This window comes from Primulina tabacum, chromosome 4 (genome assembly GCF_025594145.1).
Source record: "Primulina tabacum isolate GXHZ01 chromosome 4, ASM2559414v2, whole genome shotgun sequence".
Taxonomy (NCBI): Eukaryota; Viridiplantae; Streptophyta; class Magnoliopsida; order Lamiales; family Gesneriaceae; genus Primulina; species Primulina tabacum.
In genome coordinates, this window is record NC_134553.1 from 19,913,270 (window position 1) to 19,930,534 (window position 17,265).

Here is a 17,265-nt window from a genome sequence, read left to right on the forward strand (position 1 = left end):
TATTGAAATTTACATCTAATGATAATTGTACAACTCAAATATGTTTTTATTACTTTTCTGACAAGGGTAACTATTGCTCTCGTACAATCTCATATCAATAATTGTATTCTTTATGATAAATGTGACTCTGATAGAGTGATATCAATTGCAGGGTTAAGCGATCATCGTTTTATTAAAAGTTATAATTGATGGTAATGATGCAATTCAAATATTTTTAATTGCTTAAGCATTACGTTTTGATTGTCTTCCTAGAAGAACAAATGTTTCCTAACATATGTGATCGAAGAATAACAATGAATGAAGGTTTGTGACCATGTGATATAGCTCCTTCTAGCAAGGGTGGACTAGCCCCAACCCATAAGGTGTGTATGGGGCTAGATCAAGATTTATTCTATTCATATTTACTAAGCTACCTAGTCCATAGGTGAGTTCATAGTTAAAGCATCTAAAATTTTTATATTTTAAACTTTGACCTTAATAATCAAACTTTTCTAATACAATAATTTAGAACAACTAAATCTTTACAAGCTGCTTAAATACTTAGTGCAAGTGCACTGTCAAGCTTTAATATAGTGTATCAAACGTAATATTAGTATGACTATCAACATGTATCCAACCTCATATGTCAATATAAGTCGTAAATCTATAGATTAGGTTACTCTATCATATTATAAAAATCTCATCGTGGTTTAAATTGAAAACATATAAAATCATTTCAAAGTTGATCAAGTTTGATATATTTAATTTAATTGTGGTGATGATAGTTTGAAGCAGTAGTTAGTATAAAACCAGTAGTTGCCCTATCGGTTTTACAAAAGCAGTACTCTTTGAGTACTTATCCGCTTAGAGAAACAGAAGCAGAACCTGACTTTTACTGAATCAGAACCAATCGATCTTTTATTATATGCTACCGTTACACTACCAAATACAAATATTAAATGCTTCATTAATGATGAACAAAGTCATTTAATACGCCTTACCTATTTTGGTATAAAACAAGACTGATTGTTTTGAAGCCTTTTTGCAGGAACTCTTTTCGGCAATAAAGCTGATTTTATCAGAAGTCAAAGAAGCCATTTTTTTATAGACGTCGAATTCAAGACTCCTATAAATACACGAGATCAATGACGTTTACAAATTATCAAAAACTACGAGCTTATTCTCTAACATACGAACGTTGATTTGAGCACTCAGATTTTCTTATCATCTTTAAAGCTCAATATATAGAAAAGCAGCAAACGCTTCACTTAAGTTATCTGATCTTTTGAGATCATATTGTGCTGACTGTTTCTTACTCTCTCAACAATCATTATCGAGTTATTATATCTTTGAGAAGAGTTTGTAATCTGGAAGAGACTCTTTTCCAGAAGTTTGCTGTATTCGTATTATCGTGTTGAGAAACTAAGAGTTTCAGTAGGCGAAGGATAAGTCCTGCTGAAATGGGTGTGTACAAGTGTTGTACTGTAAAAACCAAAGTCTTTTAGTGATACCTTCTGGAAACAGAAGAAGGGGAGACGTAGAAGATTTCATCTTCGAACTTCCATAAACAACCATTGTCTATTGCTTACTGTTTTATCATTATACACCCTTAAACCATCAGATTGTTTCCGCACTATATTGTGGTCTGCTGGTTATACACTTGAACAAGATTTGCTATAATCTATAACAGGATTCTAACACCCCTTTGCAAAAACGACCGTCAAAAGAATAGAGTTTATTCACCCCCCCTCTAAACTCCATATCGATCCCCAACAAGTGGTATCAGAGCAGATTTTTCTTGTTCTATATTTACAACAGATATAGCACACTTCAGCAAGGTTCCCATGTTCTCAAAAGAAGACTTCGATGATTGGAAGATTCGGATGCAAGCTCATCTTGCAGCCCAAGACGATGACATGTGGTATGTCATCACAGATGGTCATTTGAAGATCTTAAAATCTAACACTGTTGTTGCTGTTACTGAGGGAGCGCCTCAAGTGGTTGAAAAGCACAGAAGTGAATGGACTGGCGAAGATAAGAAGAAAGCCAATCTTGATAATGTTGCGAAGGACATTCTTTACAAAACCCTCGACAAAAATACCTTCAGCAAGATCAAGATGTGTTCTACTGCTAAAGAGATTTGGGATAAGCTTATCCAAATATGTGAAGGAAATGAGGAGACGAAAGAGAATAAACTGTCTGTAGCAATGCAGAAATTCAAGAATCTCAAAATGAAAGCTGGAGAAACTCTGAATGAGTTTGATGAACGGTTCAGCAGCCTGGTTAATGAACTAGCAGCTCTTGGGAAAGAGTATGGCAACAGAGAAATATCACTCAAGGTGATGAGAGCTTTACCCAGGGAATGGGACGTTAAAACAATGGCTATGAGAGTCTCTAAAGATCTAAACAACTTGGAGCTACATGACTTGTTCGCTGACTTAAAAGCCTATGAGTTCGAACTGGAAGTGAGAAGCGGAGAAGAGCCCTCAACAAATCTACCAACCAAGGCTCTTGCTGCTACTACTTCTACTGTTGCTGCTACTGTAGTTGTTCCGCTGGAATTACCTGCTACCATCATTGAGAGCGCCTCTGAAAAGACTGCTGAAAAGATCAGAAATGATGTTATGTCTCTCTTTGTGAAGAAATTCTCTAGATTCAAGAAAAAGAATCACAGAATCTACCAAAGCCCTAACAGGAACTTCAAGAAGGATTCACCACCTGGTGACATGGCATGCTTTAACTGTGGAAAGATCGATCACTTTATTGTTGATTGTCCAAAGCCCAAGAAGGATGACCAGAAGAAAAAGGAATACAAGAGGAATGATAAGAAATTCAGAAGAGACCGCAAAGCAATGATTGTTGAGGAAAGTAAATCTAAATGGGCGGACTCTGACTAGCGAAAGTGATGTAGAAGAGATCAAATGTCTCATGGCAGATATTGAACCAACCTCGACATCTGGAGAGGTACTTGACTTTGACTCTGACGAATTTACGCGAACTGATTTAATTAAAGTACTGCATGACATGGTGGAAGAGTACTCAAGACTTTCTCAATCATTCGAGGAAGTTAAGATTGAAAATCAAGATTTAAAGATCAAGTCAGTAAGTTCACTTTCTTGCAAGAGAACAGCTGGAATGATCTAAAAGTTGAGATGAGTAAGTTAAAAACTGAGAATGAAAGAGTGAATGCAGATTACCAAACAATGAGGTCTGAAAACCAGAAGCTATCTGTTTTGGTAAATGCATGGAACAAGTCTTCTGTTTCCTTAGAGAAAATGCAAGAATTGCAGAAGCAATCCGATGACAGGAGTGGTATCGGATTCAACAATAATGAAAGCACTTCTGAAGCAAGTACTAAGCCAAAGCTGGATAAAGGCAAAGGGAAATTCATTCACTTTGTCAAATCAAGTGTGGTATATGAACCTGAAGTACCAACTGTTAGAGTTAAAAGGACTGTAAATCAGACGAACAAAAGGAAGCATTATGGTGTGGGTTATGTTGAACCTAAGGGAAGAGTTTACCAGAGTTCTGGATCCAGCAGAGGATTCAACTCAGGAGGACAACCCTCTATGAAGGTTAAAAACCACTAGTACTGTAATTCTAGACCTGTTCAGAAGAGATACAGGCCAGACAACAAAAACAGAAGGGAAGAACAACATTCTAAGATATATACTGTTAGAAATAAAAGACTTTCTGTTGCACACACCTCTTTGGATACCCGAAGTACAAGGTCACCAAGAATTGTACAAATGTGGGTTCCCAAAGGACTGATAAGGCTTGGACCCAAATAGATTTGAGTACCAGATACTAAAATTTGTGTTTGCAGGAACAGGAGATGAAAGTCAAAATCAGCAGCTCCACATGGTATCTGGACAGTGGATGTTCCATACACATGACTGGACAGACAAATCTACTATCAGAAATAATGAGTTGTACTACCAAAGATAACATTTGGGGATAACTCAAAAGGTAAAACCATGGGTAATGGTAAGATTATCCATGGTAACATTACTATCAATGATGTACTATTAGTTGAAAATATTTGCTACAACTTGATTAGCATTAGTCAATTGTGTGATAATGATTATTCTGTGGCTTTTCAGAATCACACATGCACAGTTAAAAATGCTGATGAGTCTACTGTATTAACTGGAAAAAGAGAAGGCAACACATACAAAGTTTCATGGAATATAGATCATGTTAATGTTCCTACGTGTTTAGTTGCCTCTCTTAGTGATAAACATTGGCTATGGAACAAGAGATTGAATCATCTGAATTTCAAGTCAATCAATAATCTCAAGAAGCAGAACATAGTTGATGGTTTGCCTGATATTAACTTTGTTAAGAATCATGTTTGTTCTGCATGTCAACTTGGCAAGCAGGTGAATCTAACTTCAAGAACAAAGGTAGTAAATCAACTTCAAGGTGTTTGGAATTATTGCATGTGGACTTGTTTGGCCCAATCCCTATCATGAGCTTAGGGGGAATGAAATATACACTTGTTGTTGTTGATGACTTTTCCAGATTTACTTGGGTAATATTTCTTGCTGGAAAAGATCAAACCAGTGGTCTCCTGATCAAGCTTCTGAAAAAGATTCAAAATGAAAAATCAGTTTCTGTCATTAAAATCAGAAGTGATCGAGGTACTGAGTTTACTAACAAGATTCTTGATTTGGATGAACAGGGCATTCATCATGAATATTCAGCTGCTAGAACGCCTCAACCGAATGGAGTAGCTGAGAGGAGAAACAGAACTCTTAAGGAAGCTGCTAGAACAATGCTAGCAGATGCAGACATCTCTCAGCGCTTCTGGGCAGAAGCAATCAACACAGCATGCTACTTACAAAACAGAAGCAAGATCAACAAAAGATACAATCAGACTCCATATGAGATATGGAAAGGGCGTAAGCCTAATGTATCTTACTTTCATGTATTTGGTTGTAGATGTTTTGTGCACAACAATGGTAAAAACTATTTGTCTGCATTTGACTCGAAATCAGATGCTGGACTTTTTCTTGGTTATTCAGCAGAAAGCAAAGCTTTCAGAATTTTCAATAATAGAATTCTTAATGTTGAAGAATCTGTTCATGTTGTTTTTGATGAAGCTAGCAGTGCCCCTGGAACTTCTAACGTGTCAACTCTAAGTAACAGGTTAGACAGGATTCATATGAAACTGGATAGTGAAGATGATGCAGAACCTAGTGTTAAAGATGCCCAAAATCCAGAATCAGACATTCCTTTGATAGAACCAATTGCTCAGACACGGAAAATACTAGAACCAGAAGTGAACATTCCAGAACCTGCTACTGCTCCAGCTGAGCCTAATTCCAATCCATCAAACCAGGAAGAAATCTCTTTAAACCCTTTTGTTTGGAGGAAATCCCATCCTCCATCTTTGGTTATTGGTAATCCTGCAGCTCCATTAAGAACCAGAAGGCAAATGATTAATGAATATATGCATGCTGCCTTTATCTCCAAGGATGAACCAAAGAAAATTGAAAAACTCTTCTGGATCCCAGTTGGATCGAAGCCATGCAAGAAGAGCTGAATCAATTTAAGAGAAATGAAGTTTTGTTTCTTGTACCCAGACCATCTCATCAAGCCGTTATTGGAACCCGGTAGGTATTTAGAAACAAGCTAAATGAAAAAGGAACTGTGGTCAGAATAAAGCAAGACTGGAAGCTCAAGGTTTCAGACAAGAAGAAGGAATAGACTATGATGAAAACTATGCACCAGTAGCAAGGCTTGAAGCGATCAGAATATTTTTAGCCTTTGCTGCTTTTAAAAATATCGAAGTTTATCAGATGGACGTGAAAAAGCGCATTCCTAAATGGTCTACTGCAAGAAGAGGTCTACGTTGAACAACCTCCAGGTTTTATCAACCATTTCTTACCTCATCATGTATTTAAATTACAAAAAGCCTTGTATGGTTCAAAACAAGCACCTAGAGCATGGTATGACACTCTATCACAATTTCTTGTCAATCATGATTTTAAAATTGGCACAGTAGATAAGACTCTATTTACCCTAGTAAAGAATAAGCACATTCTGTTAGTACATATTTATGTTGATGACATTATTTTTGGGTCAATTAACCCCAAATTATGTGCAAAGTTTGCTAAGTTAATGCAGGATCAGTTTGAAATGAGTATGATGGGAGAATTAACATTCTTCTTAGGACTACAGATCAAGCAACTTGATACTGGAATTTTCATAAATCAAGCTAAGTATACCAAGGAGCAACTGAAAAAGTTTGGCATGTGCATGCTTCCACTCCAATGAGCTCATCCACTAAAATTGATAAGGATGATAGTGGAATTCCAGTAGAGGTAACTCAGTATCGTTGTAACGTACCGTACTTTTAACTACTTTAAAATTCGCGAAAAAATTAAAAATTTTCTTAAATAGGAAGTGAACCTTCAAAATTTGGTAAAATAAATTGTTCATCTCAACAACCATTATAACAAAAGATCTCGAAGTAAAGTTTGCCAAAAGTATTTGCTTAAAATCTCATAACCAGTAACATAAATGAGAGTACTTTTAAACATTTCATAAAACTTAAAACTTGGCGGTCCTCGTGTTTAGCCTCCCGCCCAGTCCTAGCCAGCTCACTGGTCCATATCTCTCGTCTCCTCAAATGCATCCTCACCTACATCGATCAAGTCTAGTGAGTCTAAAGACTCAACACGTATACACTGGGAGTAACGAGTAATACGTAATAAAATCACATGCAACTTTAAAATAGAGCGTACGTACTTGAAACTTGGACTTGCATACTTAAGCTTGAACGTAACGTACTTGAAACTTGTACATCCATACATAAACATAGATGTGCCATCATCATAAGACTTTTCTTAAACATGCTTGCATACTTGTACATACTTGAACATTCATAAACTTCATCATTTTGCGTAGAGATATGTTCAAAGCAAGTGACCCATACATAAATACGCCTGATCAGACTAAACCACAGTACTGGGCTGACAGGGAAAATCCACTGCCACATACATGAGATCCCCGTTCATGCTTTAACGGGTGGATTGATCCCCGGTCATGCTTTACCGCTTTCCAATCCTGATCTAAACCCGTTCATGCTTTAACGGGGCAGAGGGGTCCTCGGCCACGTTCACCGACTTCCATACCCATTCTTAAATTGGTCACATGACATTTATCATACCTCAAAAATAGAACATTTTCTCATTTTCACGTCGAACATACTTACTTGGCGTTGAGGGATTCGTTGGATCTCGCTTGGGGTCACTGCTGCACATACTAACATGATTACAAGCACTTATCTTTCATAGCTTAGACGTAGGTACTCTTGCTCACCACCGAAGTACAAAAATAACTTATGACATTCTAGATCACTCGGGACTTGACCTCATTAAATCATCGTACTAACCCATGACATCGAACCCCAAAACAAATCTCAAAGGGAAACCGAAACTATTCTAAAAAAGGAGGTACACGGACCCCATGCCCAGGTCCGGGTCCGGGTCCGTGTAGGTACTATAAAATACGTGTGAAGAAAAGGGAAGGCACGGACCCCGTGCCTAGGTCCGTGTAGGGGTCCGTGTAGATACTATAAAAACACACCGAAAAGAATGAAGCGAACGAACCCCGTGCTAGGGTCCGTGTAGGCTTGCAAATTTGACACTTCAAAGGAAACAAAGGCACGGACCCCATGTCAGGCTCCGGGTAGGGGTCCGTGTAGCCTCGAATGGACGAACTTGCGGGGAAAACTTTACACGTTGCTTATGACCCCAAACTATGAATCGATACCTCGAGACCCATCCTAGGAAATTACGGTATTGAATCCAACCCATACAAGCCATTAAAATTGCCACGAAACTCGACAAAAAACAACAAACGACGCAACCCTAAATTTCGACACCGTTTTCTTCTTGCGACTTCTAATGAACTCAAGCGCCTATCGACACTAACCGGCATGCCAAATACCAACCCAACATCATACTAAACATACATAAATGCAGCAACGATCACCCGTCGATCCCCAACGAAGCCTGCAACAATAAAACTTCAAGAACACATCAATAACATAATTTTTCAGAAAACACAGTTTGAGTAGTCCCACAAAAATGATAATATCTCACTCAATTTTTATCCAAATATTTTAAATTTTATATCAAATTGAAGGTATCGAAAATTTCTACGTTTCTTGCGTTGAATGTTTTCCCACAATCTCGACCGAAAAATCGCAGTATTTAAAATATCAGTAAAAATGAGATTTGAGATCCCAAAAACGGTTTCAAAAGTGATCCAAACATGATTGCTCAAACTTCTACAAATCACACATGTATTTTCTCGCATAAAAACATCGCAACACATAATATGACTAGATCGACGCAGGAAAAACAGAATATACATATCTTTAAATCTTTAACGCTACCGAAACAACGACTCCGACGTGGGAAGGAAGCGAGGGTTGTTCCGGGACGATCGTGCAACGATTTTTTCTTGAAATAAAACTCACGAAATTGCTGGATAATAATCAGAGGAGGGGCGATTGCACTCTAGAGGCAAGAACCCTAGGTTTTTGCTCTCCAAAAATATAAAAAATCTGAATGGAATATGTGAGTGTGTGTTATCGGTTTTGTGTGTGTGTAAGTGTGGGTGTGTGCGTGTCTTTAATAGAAATTAGGGGAATAAAATTACTTAATTAGTAATTAAAAATTAATTTAAAAATACTAACTCTCCCCTAATTATAATAAAATCTCTGAATTTAAAATAACTTGCACAAGTGTCAAAACTTTTAAAAGTTTAAAGATCATAAAATACTACATAAATAATTTGAGTTTTAAAATTGATAAAACCAAATAAATTATTTGAATATGCACCATCATTAACTTAAAATAAAACACTACGTTCAAAATTTCCAAACTCGTCACCGGTCTCTTCTCCTCGATCCCGTATCGGATGATCGCCTGAAACATGAAACTCGAAAAACATTTAACGCGCATCACATAAACATAATTAATTTAAAATAATACATTTAAATAAATCATGCATGGCTAAAACTCATTTTAAATTAAAATAAATGATTTAACCATTTAAATAATTGCATGGGTTTTACGTGTACTGAACTTGGGCTCTACAGTCCCTCCCCCACTTATATAAATTTCGTCCTTGAAATTAAATCTTACCAAACAACTCTGGGTAGCGGATTCTCATATCTGCCTCGGTCTCCCAAGTGGCTTCCTCCACTGCTTGATTCAGCCACCGAACTTTGACTAACTTGGTCACCTTGTTCCGAAGTCTGTGCTCCTATTTGTCTAGGATGTAGAACCCGTAAATCAGTAGACGTATAAGCCATGCATAATTCTATATTTTTAAATTTAATTGACTTCATTGCATAATTATTTTAAATGCATTTATTTGAAGTTAATTATTCATTATTTCAGTCAGTAGTTTGATTTTTAGCATTTCAGTTATTTCAGTGAGGCCGGACCGGAGTTGGAGTTTTGAGAATAGAATTTAAGATCCAGAAAATATTTCCAGAAGTTAATTTAGCTAGCAAGTAAGTTCATTTAAGTTAGTAAGGATGTTTTGATGATTTAATTTAAGTTACTTGAGGTGAGTAGAAATGAACTCATTTAAGTTATTTAATTAAGGGGTTAGCTCACTAAATTATTTAAGGGATTAGTGAGGCTTTTAAGAGTTATTAATTTAGTAAATAAACAACATTTCCCCTTTATTTTATCATGCATTTTCGGCCACCCTTAGTTGCTAGAAGACTCATTTTCCAACTCATCAACTTTGACCAATTCTTTGCATGTAATTAGTAGGATAATTCTAGGATTTTTGGGAGCACAATTTAATTAAATAAATGGACATATCCTAGACTAGAAAATAAGAAATAATCGGCCATCACCATTCTAGAAATACCCAACATAGATTTGATATCAAACCATAATTCAAAATTCAAAATGAGAAGACTTGGTCTTGATTCTTTCCTTATATCTTGCACCCACTTCCCTCACCCTCCTAACCATTTTTCCCCCCCTCTCCTTTTCGAAAATTCAGAGTTAAATCAGACCCCTTTTCAGTAGAAAAAACGTGAATAATAGCTAGGGAGAAAGGGAGAAAAATCGAGAACTAGAAAGAACAAGAGAAGCGCTCCATCTCCTCCGTGCCGCGTCGTCGTCGTTTCGTTCGTTTTCTTTCGAAACGAAACCAGGCATGTATAGATTCTTTCAAAACCTCAATCAAGTCATATTATCATTTATTTTTCAGTACATGATCAAGATTTATAATTTCAAAAACCGAAATTTTCAGTAGACAAGAAACGAAAATTCTGCACAGATTTTTTATCGACTTCCATGCTTCACGATTGGTATGTTTTGTTTCGATTTCAGGGATGGATCGTTCCAGGGGCTCGAGGCTGCATATGGACATGTACTAGGACATGTTAGGGCCATGTTAGAACGTTTATTTCAGTCCCATGCTTGCTGGAAAAACAGAAATGACAGCAACACCATTTGTGTCCCTTTTTGAGTTCGAAAAATTTCAGTTTTTATGTCAAGGGGTTGGATCTGATCTTGGCTGCCCTAAGGGCTCTTAGCCATGGTTGGATCACTCCCCTAGCATGTCTAAGATGTGACTAAGTTGCCCGTTTGGTGGCTTGGTCCATGGCTCATCGGTTTTTAATAAAAACATCACAACAGCCCCTATACCCCTTCGGCTACTTCGGTTGGACAGCTTTTGGTTCGTTTCTTTTGGTTGCTTGGTATGGATCATGGTTGGCCTATGGCCCTTAGCCACGGTTCATATCATGCTCCTAGATGTATAGATCGTGCCATGGTCAATCAAATGGCCACTGGAACGACGCAAGACATCGATCTTAGCAAAACACTACACACGCATGCACGTTGGCTCTCGGTTAGACCCTTCGGTTGAGTTTTGGTGTGATGCGGATTGTGGCTGGCCTAGGGCCCTTAGCCATGGTTCAAATCATTCCTTGGGATGTTGGTAAGAGTCTCTGGTCGGTGGTTCACGCCCCAATGGCCGGTAGTCTCGAAAACAACACAAGTTACACGGGTGTGCAGCTGCTGGAAATTTACAGCAAGTTGCTGTGTCATTTAGAAGGCTCGTTTGAGTTCTTGGTTGACTTTTAGCCCATGGCCATGGACTGTACAGTGCCTCATTGAGTTGAGAAGGTCATGTTTTTGACCGTTTGTGATTCGGATCATTTTTGAGGTTGTACGAGAATTTACGGTGCAATGTGCCAAATTGACTCTCGAAAGAGCGTTTCGTGTTTTGGCCTCCATTCCACCTAGATTTCGCCCCTATCATTTTAGGAGAATTATTTTATGATTTTTCAGCGTATTTTAATCATAACTATACATCGGTTCGGTGTCGGTTCAGGTTGGCTCGGAGTCATGATTAAATGCGAAGTCAATAGGCGTCATAGTCGCATCTTTTGAACGTAAATTGCATAGTTGGTCAAGTTTAAGCTATTGCATATTTTTCATGGCACAGTTAGGTTGCAGCGAGCCTGGGGACGATCCAATCCAATCCAGTTGGTAAAATTACAAGAATTTTCATTACGTCAAATAATTATTTTACGTGCATTAAATAGAAAATGATTATTTTTGAGATTTATGCGATATGGCTTGTGGTTCATTCACTATGTGGGAGTGTTATTTTATACGGTCGCCAGTGACCGATCAGTTCAGTATGGTACCATCCGGTCGCCAGTGACCGGCCAGCTCAGTTCAGTTTCAGCCTCCCCGGTAGCCAGTTACCGATCAGTTCAGCTTAGTGCAGTGGCCACAGGCGTAAAACATAATCTCAACAGAAAATTTTACCAGTTATTTCAGTACAGGTTCCAAGGAGCAAACATTTTTACTGTGATTATCAGTTCAGTTATGCACGTATTATAATTGCTCAGTACAGATTATTTTCAGTATGCCTCAGGACATGATATTTTATCCCATGCATATTTTAATTCCGATTTTTACTCGTTAGATGCGATATATGCATGCTGAGTCTTTAGGCTCACTAGACTTGATTGTTGTAGGTACTGATGAGGCCAGGGCCGAGGGCGGGGACCAGTGAGCCAGCTTGGGTCGGCAGTAGTGGCACCCGAGGACCTCAGTGCAGCAATTTTTATTTTATTCCGCAAACAATTTTTATCAGTCGTTGGATAATTTTTAAATTGTTATTGTTGGCAAAACTTTATTTTCTTCCGCTGCTATTGTTTTAAACATTGAACTTGATTCATCAGTCGATTTTATGAATGAGGTCATTTAAGTTTTTTTAAAAAGAAAAATTTTTAATTTTCAGCAAATTTTCAAGAAAGGAGTTTTAGGCCCTTTACAGTTGGTATCAGAGCGGTGGTTCTGTATAGGGTTTCACTACTACTGACCGCGAGAAGCTCACGAAGCCACGTCTTCGGTCTGTAAGTTTTTCAGTTAAGCATTTTGTTCAGCATTTCAGTTAAAGCATGAATTATTTTGTCAGCATGCTTCCAGATTTTCCGTATTTCAGTGTTCATATAAAATAAACTATGGAATTATGCATGTTAGTTACGTATGGGTTATGTTGGAACAGTATGCCCCCTAGACGCATCTTAGAGCGCAACAGAGAGGAGGAGCCTCGCCGAGAGGACAGGGAGGAGCGTAGACCGGAGGGAGACCTACCACCTCCTCCACCACCCCCACCGGACATGAGTGCCCAGATGTTAGCTGGGATGGCACAGTTCTTCACACAGTTTGCGGGGAACAATGCCGCAGCCGTAGCCAGGCCGACAGGGCCCGAGGCTGTTTATGAGCGATTCATGAAGATGCAGCCCGAAGGAATTCTCTGGGACATCTGACCCCATGGTTGCCGAGGGATGGATCAAATCCCTCGAGGTTATCTTCGATTTTATGGAGCTGGGAGACGCAGACCGAGTCCGATGTGCCACCTACCTGTTCACTGGAAACGCCCGCTTATGGTGGGAAGGAGCTTCGGTAGCCCTGACCTTGGCTACACTTTCTTGGACTCGCTTTACGGAGGTTTTCTACTCCAAGTATTTTGCTGAGGAGGTTCGCACCAGGCTGACCACCGAGTTCATGAGTCTGAGACAGGGGGATATGACGGTTACGGAGTTTATCCGTAAGTTCGAGAGGGGCTGTCACTTTGTGCCCCTGATCGCGAATGATGCCAGAGCCAAGCTGATGCACTTCCTGGTGGGTTTACGGCCGATCTTGCGCCAGGATGTTAGGGTATCTGACCCTGCTACTTATGAGATTGCCGTCTCCAAGGCCTTAGCCGCAGAGCAGGATCTGCGGGATATCGAGAGGGATCGCCAGGGCAAGCGCCCAGTCCAGGCACCGCACCTCCCTCCTCCTCATCAGCATCAGCAGCAGAATAAGAGGCCTTTTCATGGACCGTCCAGGAACCGAGGCCAGCAGCAGCAGCAGCAGCAGCAGCGGGGACGCCCAGCCCCGAGGACTCAGGAGCACCCAGTCTGTCCCAGGTGCTCACGTCGCCATCCTGGAGCATGTATGGCTGGCTCAGGAAAGTGTTTTAAGTGTGGCAGTCCAGACCACATGTTGCTGCAGTGCCCTCAGAGGAATCTGCCTACCCAAGGCAGAGTTTTTGCTCTCCATGCCGCGGAAACCAACCCGGAGACTATGTTGTTGACATGTACCTTTAAACTTTAAGTTATTATTCGAATTTCAGCATTTTGGGAATCGGGATTTAGATTTTTGAACTTAGAACTGTTATAGGATTGCATGCTCTACTCAGATTTATTTGGGGGAAATTAAGCTAGAAGAACCTTGACCTTTGCATGTCTATAAGTTTAGATCTTGTAGTGGGATTCAACTTAGAGTTCCGATCTTTCAGGGAGAATTTTTATATCTGGTTGCGCTACCAAGGCCTTGATAGATTCAGGGGCCACTCACTCGTTTATTTCGGAGGTCTTTGCAAACTTTCTCAAGATCCAGACCATTGGGCTAGATACAGCCTTTTCAGTAGTGTTGCCGTCAGGCGAGGAGATGGCAGCTACCAATGTTACCCGAGATATAGACCATGAGCTGCACGGTAATCTTGTTTATGCGGATCTGATCGTGCTACCGATGCCAGAATTTGACATCATCCTAGGGATGGACTGGCTATTGAAGAACAGAGTGTTGATAGACTTCCAGCGGAGATCTGTCCTTGTCCGACCGCCTGGAATGGAGCAGTTCTTATTTGAGCCGGGCATGTACTTTCCTTTACCGCGCATTATTCCTTATGTTCAGGCTAGAAAGCTCATGCATAGAGGGTGTCGGGCATTTCTAGCGACCTTTTTATCTGTCCCGAGGAACCCAGCCAGTCAGCCTCAGATGTTCCGATTGTCAGAGATTTCTTAGAAGTTTTTCCCGAAGACGTCTCTGATATGCCACCCGAGAGAGAGGTGGAGTTTTCCATCGAGCTTATGCCAGGTACGGCTCCGATATCCAAAGCGCCGTACCGACTAGCACCGACAGAGATGACAGAGCTTAAGAAGCAGATTCAGGAACTTCTCGACAAGGAGTTCATTCGCCCGAGCTTTTCACCATGGGGCGCGCCAGTCTTATTTGTGAAAAAGAAGGATGGCACGATGAGGCTTTGCATTGACTATCGGGAGTTGAACAGAGTTACAGTGAAGAATAAATACCCACTGCCGAGGATTGAGGATCTGTTTGACCAGTTGCAGGGAGCTTCGATTTTCTCCAAGATAGATCTGCGTTCCGGTTATCACCAGTTGAGGGTGAGAGATGCTGATGTCTCGAAGACTGCTTTTAGGACTCGTTATGGCCACTACGAGTTCCTTGTGATGCCGTTCGGACTGACGAATGCGCCAGCGATCTTCATGGATCTCATGAATCGCGTATTTCAGCCATACCTCGACCAATTTGTGATAGTGTTCATAGATGACATTCTCGTCTACTCCAAGGTTCGGGAGGAGCACAGCAGGCATCTGACCACAGTGTTGCAGACATTGCAGAAGCACAAACTATTCGCAAAGTTCAGTAAGTGCGAATTCTGGTTAGAGAAGGTGGCGTTCTTAGGCCACATTGTATCCAGCAGTGGTATTGAGGTAGACCCAGCAAAAGTTGCAGCAGTCAGAGATTGGGTTGTGCCTCAGAATGCATCAGAGATCCGCAGTTTTCTTGGGTTGGTAGGATATTACAGGAAGTTCATTCAGGGAGTCTCATCCATTGCCGTTCCACTCACAGCACTGACCAAGAAAAATGTGAAATTTGTTTGGAGCGAGGAGTGTCAGAAGAGCTTCGATACCTTGAAGCAAGCTCTTATCTCAGCACCAGTTTTGGCCGTGCCGTCAGGGTCCGGCGAGTTTGTCCTTTATACAGATGCTTCGAAGCTTGGTTTAGGTGCAGTTTTGATGCAGCATGGGAGAGTGATAGCGTATGCTTCTCGACAGCTGAAAATCCACGAGAAGAATTACCCTACCCATGATCTGGAGTTAGCGGCCGTAGTTTTTGCCTTGAAGATTTGGAGGCACTATCTGTATGGAGAGAAGTGTCAGATCTTTACCGACCATAAGAGCCTCAAGTATTTCTTTACGCAGAAGGAGCTGAACATGCGTCAGAGGCGTTAGTTGGAGCTTGTGAAAGACTACGATTGTGACATTAGCTACCACCCGGGTAAAGCTAATGTAGTTGCGGATGCTTTGAGCAGGAAAGTCGCAGTGATGGCTCACTTGACGATTCAGAAACCTCTTCAGATTGAGATGCAGAAGTTCGATCTTGAGACTTATCCGCGAGGTAGAGTTCCTCGTTTATCTACCTTGACTATCCAGTCCTCTCTTATTGACCGTATTCGCAGCGGTCAGGTAGCAGATGAGCAGTTGGCACAGTGGAAGAAGAGAGATGAAGCCAAGGGCAGTGTTTTGTATACAGTCAGCGACGGTATTGTGAGATACCGAGATAGGTTATGGGTTCCTAGCAGTGATTCTATCGGAGCAGAAATCTTATCAGAGGCCCATACGTCCCTGTACTCCATTCACCCTGGGAGTACGAAGATGTACAAAGATCTACAGCTATTGTATTGGTGGCCAGGGATGAAGAAGGACATCAGGCGTTTTGTATCCGAGTGCCTGACTTGCCAGTTAGTGAAGGCCGAGCATCAGAGACCAGCAGGTTTGCTCAAGCCTCTTCCTATTCCCGAGTGGAAGTGGGAGAACATTACCATGGACTTTGTGACCAGATTGCCGAGGTCAGCCAGAGGATCGAACGCTATCTGGGTGATTGTAGATTGTCTTACCAAATCAGCGCACTTCTTGCCTATTAAGACGACTTTCACCATGGTTCAGTATGCAGAGCTGTATATCCGAGAGATAGTCCGACTCCATGGTATTCCAGTTTCTATCGTATCCGACAGAGATCCCAGATTTACTTCCTCGTTTTGGAAGAGTTTGCATTCGACTATGGGTACGAAGTTGCTGTTTAGCACAGCTTTCCATCCGCAGACTAGATGGACAGTCGGAGCGAGTTATTCAGATTTTGGAGGATCTTCTTCGCGCTTGCGTCATTGATTTCTCAGGGAGTTGGGAGTCGAACTTACCATTGGTAGAGTTCACCTATAACAACAGTTTCCAGTCGTCTATAGGTATGGCTCCGTATGAAGCACTGTATGGCCGCAAGTGTAGATCTCCTGTTCATTGGGATGAAGTAGGAGAGAGAGCAGAGTTGGGTCCAGAGATTGTTCAGCAGGCAGCAGATGTAGTAGTCAAGATCCGTGATAGGACGAGGACTGCCCAGAGCCGACAGAAGAGTTATGCCGATCAGCGGAGGAGAGACTTAGAGTTTGCAGTGGGCGATCATGTTTTCGTGAAAGTGGCACCTATGAAGGGTGTCATGAGATTTGGGAAGAAAGGGAAGCTCAGTCCGAGATTCATTGGACCGTTTGAGATCCTCGATAGAGTTGGGACGCTAGCGTATCGTGTGGCTCTTCCGCCGAATCTGGTCGGAGTACACAATGTCTTTCACGTCTCCATGCTGAGAAAGTACATGGCGAACCCTTCGCATGTGCTGAATTTCGAGCCGTTGCAGCTTACTCCGAACTTATCTTATGAGGAGAGACCCGTGCAGATCCTAGACAGACATGAGAAGAAACTTCGGAACTAGCTTGTTAAGCGAGTCAAAGTCAAATGGCTCAACCATTCTGAGGAGGAAGCTACTTGGGAGTCTGAGCCGGAGATGAGAGATCGATACCCCGAGTTATTCGGTGAGTTCTAATTTCGAGGACGAAATTTATTTTAAGGGGGGAAGGATTGTAGAACCTGGAAAT